At 41.4% G+C, this 7,798-nt stretch overlaps 1 long non-coding RNA gene across 1 annotated transcript; it reads left to right on the top strand.

The window, feature by feature from the left end:
• Positions 1-7,246: 7,246 nt before the first annotated feature.
• On the top strand, positions 7,247-7,541 carry LOC123264529. Its single transcript, XR_006509365.1, has 2 exons — positions 7,247-7,322; positions 7,412-7,541. It is a non-coding gene; the product is annotated as an uncharacterized LOC123264529 (long non-coding RNA).
• Positions 7,542-7,798: the final 257 nt, after the last annotated feature.

Genomic DNA, 7,798 nt, shown 5'->3' with positions numbered 1-7,798 from the left:
TTTGCCGTTCTTCAGTTCTGAGCTCTTCAGCGCTTAGTGTAGTTGACCTTTTACGATGATAAAGGTTCCGTCTTTCCTCAGCGAGGACTCTGAGAGGCAGAGTTCCGGAAATAACGCACACTGCTTCCTCGGATATTGTGCGGAAGGCGCTGGCGACTCTTAAGGCACACCGTCGGTATACTGGTCCAGCCTTCCTCCATGATTCTTGCATCTCGAGAGCGTTGGTCCAAATAGATATACCATATGTAAGCACCGATGTGACTACAGATGATAACAGTACCCTTCTGCTCTGCTTTGGCCCTCCGATGTTCGGCATCAGTCGTGCTAGACTTGTTCCCCACTGCTGACGCCTTGGCACTGACGTGTTCTACCTGCTGCTTAAAGTTGAGTCGGGCATCAAGCATCACTCCTAAATATCGAATATAAGGTTGTGATGTGATTTCTTGTTCGGCGACTTTCAGCTTAATTGTCTCTACCACTTTCCTGCTGGTAATAAGCACTGCCTCAGTTTTGTGTTGCGCCAGTTGCAGGTTCACTGCGTCCATCCACCGGTTAACGCGCTCGAAAGTGAGATCGAACACATGGTTTATCTCGTCAAGATGTTTGGCAACGATCACTACGGCTACGTCGTCTGCATATGCTACGAGTTTGACGTTTCTTGGCAGAGTTAGTCTTAATAGGCCGTCATACATAATATTCCACAGGAGCGGGCCTAGAACTGAACCTTGTGGTACACCTCCAGAAATAGCATACTCCCTTGGACCGTTCTTCGTGTCATACTTCAGGACCCTGTTTTCAAAGTAGCTTGCTACGATCTTAAGAAGGTATTCTGGTACATTCTTCTCTTGGAGGGCCTGCATGATGCATTCCCAATTGGCGGAGTTGAAGGCATTTCTGATGTCTAGGGTCGCCACCAGGCAATACTTCTTCGTTCCACCCTTCCATCTGGTTCCTGCGATTGCTTCTTTGGCCGTATCAACAACCAGTTTGATTGCGTCCAGGGTTGATCGTCCTTTCCGGAATCTATACTGATTGTCTGCCAGGAGTGGGTCGACTACTGCTTCAATTCTCTGGTGAATTATGCGTTCGAATATCTTACCCGCTGTATCTAGCATGCAAAGTGGGCGGTAAGATGACGGTTCATCCGGTGGCTTTTTCCCTTTAGGAAGCAGCACTAACCGTTGCTGTTTCCACTTTCGAGGAAAAATCCCTTCTTTGAGGCAGGTGTTGTAAACATCCAGGAATAATGCCGGTGCTGCCTTTATAGCTGTTTTTAAGGCAATGTTAGGGATTCCGTCTAATCCCGGTGCTTTATTATTCCCTACGCGGTTGCAAGCCTCCGTCAGTTCTTCTTCCGTGACAGTTGGAATGTCCTCCAGTTCTCCTTGAGCTAGCTGGTAGTGAAGCTCGCGTTGCTGCGGAAACAGCGCGGTAACGATTCTCTGCAGAAGTTGTGGGCATGTGGGTGCCGGCATTTGTTTGACTTTTAGGTGATTCATGACCACCTTGTACGGCCTACCCCACAGGTCTTTGTCCACCTCGTTGATGAGCTCTTTCCAGCATTGCCTCTTACTATCCTTGATGGCTTTGTTCAGTAATCGACGGGCTTTTTTGTACTCTGCGACCAGCTCCGCAGAGTTAGGTCGTCGATAGCCACGCTGGGATATTCTCCTTTTCTTTAGACACTCTTTCCGAAGAACGCTGATGTGGTCGTTCCACCAGTGTACTGCCGGGCGTTGGCTTATGCTGCATTTCCGGACCATACTTGCGTCACAGGCCTGGACAACTCTTTTCATCAGGTCCTTGGTCATTTCTTCTGCGGGTCCAGTAGTAATCGGTTCACTATTCAGGGCTATTATCAATGTGCTTGTGTCAAAAGACTTCACTTTCCATCCAATGGTATTGAGTGACTTGATTGGTCTTCTTGTATTCCGGTCATGTAATATTTCCCAGAGAATTGCCTTGTGGTCGCTGGCTGTGTAGATATCCATCACCTTCCAGTCGTATTTCCCACTGATGAGGCTGCTGCTGACGAAAGTGAGTTCTACAATAGAGCTTGCTTCCCCTTTAGTATAGGTTGGCGTATCACCACTGTTGAGCTGGACTACATCTAGTGTAGAGAAAGCTTCGAGGAGTGCTTTTCCTCGCGCATTTGTCTGCTTGCTGCCCCAGTCTACTGCCCAGGAGTTGAAGTCACCGGCAATCGCGACCGGATAATGCTGCTTGGCGTCCTCGGTCAGTTTGTCCAAGAATTCAGTGAATTCAACAATGGATAGGCTAGGTGGTGCATAACAGCTGTAGAAACGGATGCCGTTAACTGTTGCTGCTACAAAGCCGGCATTATCATTGTTAACTACACTCTGGAAGGGATGCTTACCACAAGACCAGATGACAGCCTTGGTGGTGCTGTCAGATTCCCAAGGCTGGGTATTCAGGTATCTATATGGCTCTGCTATCATTACTAAGTCTAACTCTAGTTCTCTTGCTGTTTGCATAAGCAGATCATGTGCAGCTTCGCAATGGTTTAGGTTTAGCTGCAATATCTTCATGTCTGTTTGTTTGTTATCTTCTGGAGTGCCTCTTTAAATACTGGGCACCTGGATGCGCCGGCATGATGAGCCGAGTTCTCCGCACTTTGATCCGCGCATAATACACATTTCGCTGGGTTTTTGCATTCAGCAATCTTGTGTCCCTCTTGTCCGCACCTAATACATAGCTTAGACCGATCCACATTGCTCTTGCACTGGGATCCAAGATGTCCAAAGTGCCAGCACTTGAAACATTGGATTGGTCTCCTCGTAGCTCTGATTCGGCAGTTGGTCCAGCCGATCCGGACTTTACCGCTTCCTGCCAATATCTTGCGCGCTGCAGCTGCTGGTAGTGTCACAACAGCTGTCTGAGTACCTCTGTAGGCCTTATGAATCTTAATTGTCCCTAGTGGTATCTCGCAGGTTTCTCCGATTTCCGTTTGCAATGCAGCCTGAATATCCTCCTTGGTTGTGGTACCGTCAAGATCTCGGATTTCGACGTCTTCCTGTGGCCCTTTGCAGATTACCTTCGCGTCTTCTTGGAGGATGTCCGCGATGGTCTTCTGTAAGGCTTGGCCTCGGTCAGCGCTCTTCCTCGAAAGCGTAATCAGCAAGCTCCCGGTCCTAGTTCTTTGGATCTTATCCACTGTAGTACGGACCTGTTCGTCAGGGACGTCCTGCTTTATTCGCTTCAGAATTTCAGCATACTTTGCCGTCTCTGCGGGGCGGATGATCAGTGCGTCCGGCCTAATCCGTTTTCGCGGTTCTTTCCGATTAGGCTCTGGCCTGGACTCTTCCGGCGGTTGCTTCTGGAGCTTTTCTACTGCTTGCTCTCTCTTGGACTTCCTTGACTGGACTTTTTGCCATTCATTCACCTCCTTTTTTCCGCCGTTCTGTGTTACCGCGTTTTCGGGGACTTGGTTTAAGGTCCTTCTTCTTCTTAGTACGGCTGGTCATTGAGTCTGGGGAATTTCGTTCTTTCCTTTTCCCAGGCCTGATTTCAGTTCCAGTTTCCTCTCCGTCTCCGACAACTGACTCGACGTCACCCTCGCCACCTGTGTCCATCTCCTCGACAAACGTGTCGGCTTTTGCTGGTGGAACCGCTGTCACACTCGTCTTCATCACGATATTACCGTGTTGTTGTTGGATTTTCTGCCATTCTTGGTCCAGTTTTTTGAACCTTCTCAGGGCACTGCAGATGTTCGTCGACTTCGACTTGATCTCCTTGTGGACATTTTGCTTGGTTTGGAGAAAGTCCTGCAGTCCACAGACTAGCTTCTCCAGATGTGCCAGCGCATCTGTCCTCTTCATCTTTGCACTAAGTAGCAGTGCGTCTTGCTGGGCATGAGGCCCGTTTTCACTCTTGTTTGTTTCCTGTGCATTACTCATACTTTTTAATTTACCAGCGCATCGTACGGAGTGGAGCGGGTTGCCATAACTAGGAACGGGTGTACCCTCGGAGATAGTACTCCTACCCCAGTTCCCTGAGGCCTAGCCGACACTTAGCCAGTCCCGGAATACACGGACGGACTAGACTCGCTCGGAGCGGTGAAGATTCCGATCTCTAACACTCACTGCGTACTTCCTGATCAAGGCCCGAAGTGGCTGGCTCCTGATCCACTGCTGCAACTTACACCTCGGTAGAGCAAGCTCACATCAGCCGTGGCCTGCATCGTCGGAAACTACGATACAGGTTCCGGTCACTCCCAGTGGGTCACAGCAGAGAACGATCGTCTTGTTAGGTCAGTTAGTGCGACCAACCCATTAAAGGGGAGTTTTGTCCACGGGAGCGTATTTTGTTTGGTTATTTTGCTTGGCTCCTACCCGCTGTACCTCATCAACTAAGAGATTAAGTGTCATCCAAGGACAGCGAGCGTTCTCCCATCCGCTCGGGGAGACGCGCCCGGTAGCAGTATCTCTTCTCAGTGTGTGTGTGTGTGTGTGTGTGTGTGTGTGTGTGTGTGTGTGTGTGTGTGTGTGTGTGTGTGTGTGTGTGTGTGTGTGTGTGTGTGTGTGTGTGGATGTAAACCTCTCATAACTTTTGAACGGATTGACCGATTTGATCGCGGTTGGTGCCATTCGAAAGGGCTTGACTAAACTTAGATTTTGAATATACTTTGGAACGATTCGGACCAGTAGATTTTGAGAAATCGCAAAAAAAATACAAAAAAATTTTTTTTCAAAAGTGGTTTTTTTTAAATAACTTTTAAACGGCTCTACCGATCAATTTCAAAAACTACTCAGCTCTCAACATCAAAAAACCACGTCGATCACCGCCAGCCCGGTCAAAATCGGTTGATTCGTTCGTGAGTTATCGTTGACGAAAGAAAACTGAAAAAAGTGTTTTTTCGGAATTACTCCGAAATTTTTCGTTCTATCAATTTAAACTTAAAGATTCTTTATGAAGCTTAAAAAACTGCGTCGAATGCCACCAACCGCGTGAAAATCGGTTCATTCATTCGAAAGTTATTGCGATTTGAAAATTCAAAAAATAGTGTTTTATCAAACTTTTGAGCTCGAAGAGCACAAAATCATACAAAAGCTACTTTTTTGAGCTCGGAGAGCTCAAAATAATATACAAATTGTAATTATGAACTCGAAGACCTCAAAAAAGTCATAAGTGAAATTTCAAGCGTTTAGGTATAGAATTGGCGGGAAGTTGCAGGGATGACCTTCAGGGTCAACCGTTTTCCTAATTTTTTTTTTTTATAAACTATCTTTGAACCATAACGTACAAAACAAAAAAAAAATTATCGGCGCATGGTGGTTGAGTATTCTTAAATTTTCTAATTTTCCGCGCAATTTTCTTAATTTTTTCTTTCATAAGAACCTTCTCCTGACAATAACAAACACATCAAAAAAAGAATTAGTGAAATCGGTCCAGCCGTTCACGCGTGATGGTGTGACCAAGGGAAATAGGGATTCATTTTTATATATATAGATAGATTCATGTGGCTACTCAAATAAAAGGTCTCAATGAGTGAAATATTAAGATGAGCTCATATCTTTTAAAATGTTATTACAAGAAAAAAAATAGGTGCTGCAACAGGATGTAGTCCTGCGGGAGCGATAGGATAAAATCCTGTTGTAGCAACAAGATTTTTCTATTATTACTCAGAGTACTAGAGTGAATAAATATAAGTAATTTTTAATTAATTAAAATAAGTTGTAACAGGGTAAAATGTTACTCGCTGTAGTTAATTTTCCCTGTATGAATAAATTATCGGCGCAGCACTAGTGCACCTTGATCTCTAGGCCTTGGTGATGTGTAAGTGGAGATTTCGGGTATGAGCCTACGAGTGAAGACAGAGAGCGACCGCATGGCGTCAGAGGCTGGACTACCAGACACGCCAGCAGCTATTATTTTCCAAAGGTAATTATTAAATCGCACAGTTTCATTCTGTGGCACGAAACGATTCTGAATTAATTATTTGTTACTGATTAATTATTTCACCATACTAATACGTACTGAATTATTTGGTTGTATGGGAATGTTTGAGAGACCAGAGAAGACCGAGAACGTATGACAATTTTATCAAGAGATCAGGATGAAGGATCGAGATTCTCAACAAGTAAGGCTCAGAAAATCGGCGATCATGTATCGGTTTTCTCTTTGCTACAAAAATGAATGGTGGTGTGTCACCCTGTTCATTTTCCTCTCATTATTTTCTAAATAATTAAATAGAATTAATTATATGTAAATTCTTAATCGAGTTTCTAAATTTAATTAAGTGAATAGTTTAACAATGAATGGAGAAGATAATTTTACTAGTTGGATTTTTGAACGAAAAAATTTCAAGGTGATCGCTAGTCAAATTTTGTCTATAAAGGCTTAGTTGCTTACAACTTTACTGCTTAATACTATCCAAGGTCATACTCAATGATTTCTCATATCGAAATCTACTAATTGATCAACTGAATAATTATTGAGAATTAATTAATCTAAACTATTTTGACGTGAATTAAGTAATAGTTTAGTGTATGGGTTATGTGTGAGAAAAAGAGAGAGAGAGAGAGTTATAAGAGCAAAGGAATTTAAAATTTACTGAAAACTTATAATGGTAATTTTTAATATAATTTTTATGACTAATGATATATGTGTCTTATGTTATAGTTCTTCTGTTTCACATATATCTGCCAACATTAAAATGGTACTTGGAAATTATTAAAATGGAAATTTTGGAAATATTAAAATGGAAGTTTATAAAATATTATAATGGTAATTTTAGAAATATTAAAAAATTAAATTGTATTGTGTGAGAGTTTTAGTGAATTTATTTATTAATAAATAAACCATTTTGTGATTATTATTCTTATTATTTATCAGCAATTCTCTCATTATTTTCAGCTCTAAGGAAATCTCACTTGCTCTTCCCGGTTCCAGGAACTGTTATAAAATCCTGGTGGCGTCCATTTATAAAAAATTGGTTGGTATTTGTTAAATAAATTATTATCGGCGTTATCAGTGCGAGGCAAACCACCCCGTTTCAAAGTCTCATACATAAATTTTTTTTCGTCGAGATTGGAGAGATGTTCAAATTGAAAAAAATAATCAAATTTGTATAAATTTCAAATTTTGAAGAAAAATTATAATTTGTAAGAGAAATTCGAAATTTTATTGCTGTTGTTTTTTATTATTCACGTGGTTTAATTTAGTTGTGACGTTACCAATTCTTTTTATATAATTTAAAAAATCTTTTGAATTAGTTGAAAAAGAAAAATAGAATGTGTTTTATTATAAACTATTTTTTAACATACATTAATTTACTTGACTACTTTCATGTACTGGTTATGGTAAGAATGTTTATAGTTTTGTTATAAAGATTGTAATAGAGCATAATAGAATTGGATTGTATTTATAAATTTATGTATGTATTTTTCAGAGCCTGATGAAGACTCAATAAAGAGTCGAAACGTCGCAATAATAACAATAACATGACTGTTTAATTTGTCATTCATTTTTTCCAACTACCTGCGATTTTTTCATATTATTTTATGTATTTGGATGCGATATGTATGAAATGAGAAATTCGAATATTGCACAGTAAAAACATTTTCTTCAAATTTAATACAAATATTTGTGTTACTGACTGTTATTATATAAACTAATGTTAATTCCACATTCTAGTGTGTTAAATCAACACATGAGAATCTGAAATTCTACACACTAGAGAGTAATATTCTACCAAAAATTTTTACACTTTACGCAATGACGAAAAATTTTTTACTGTGTGAAAAAAAATTCAAGTAAAAAAATAAATTCGATCTCA

The sequence above is a fragment of the Cotesia glomerata genome, linkage group LG1 (assembly GCF_020080835.1).
Source record: "Cotesia glomerata isolate CgM1 linkage group LG1, MPM_Cglom_v2.3, whole genome shotgun sequence".
In the NCBI taxonomy this organism is placed as follows: Eukaryota; Metazoa; Arthropoda; class Insecta; order Hymenoptera; family Braconidae; genus Cotesia; species Cotesia glomerata.
This window is presented reverse-complemented; position numbering and strand designations above follow the sequence as displayed.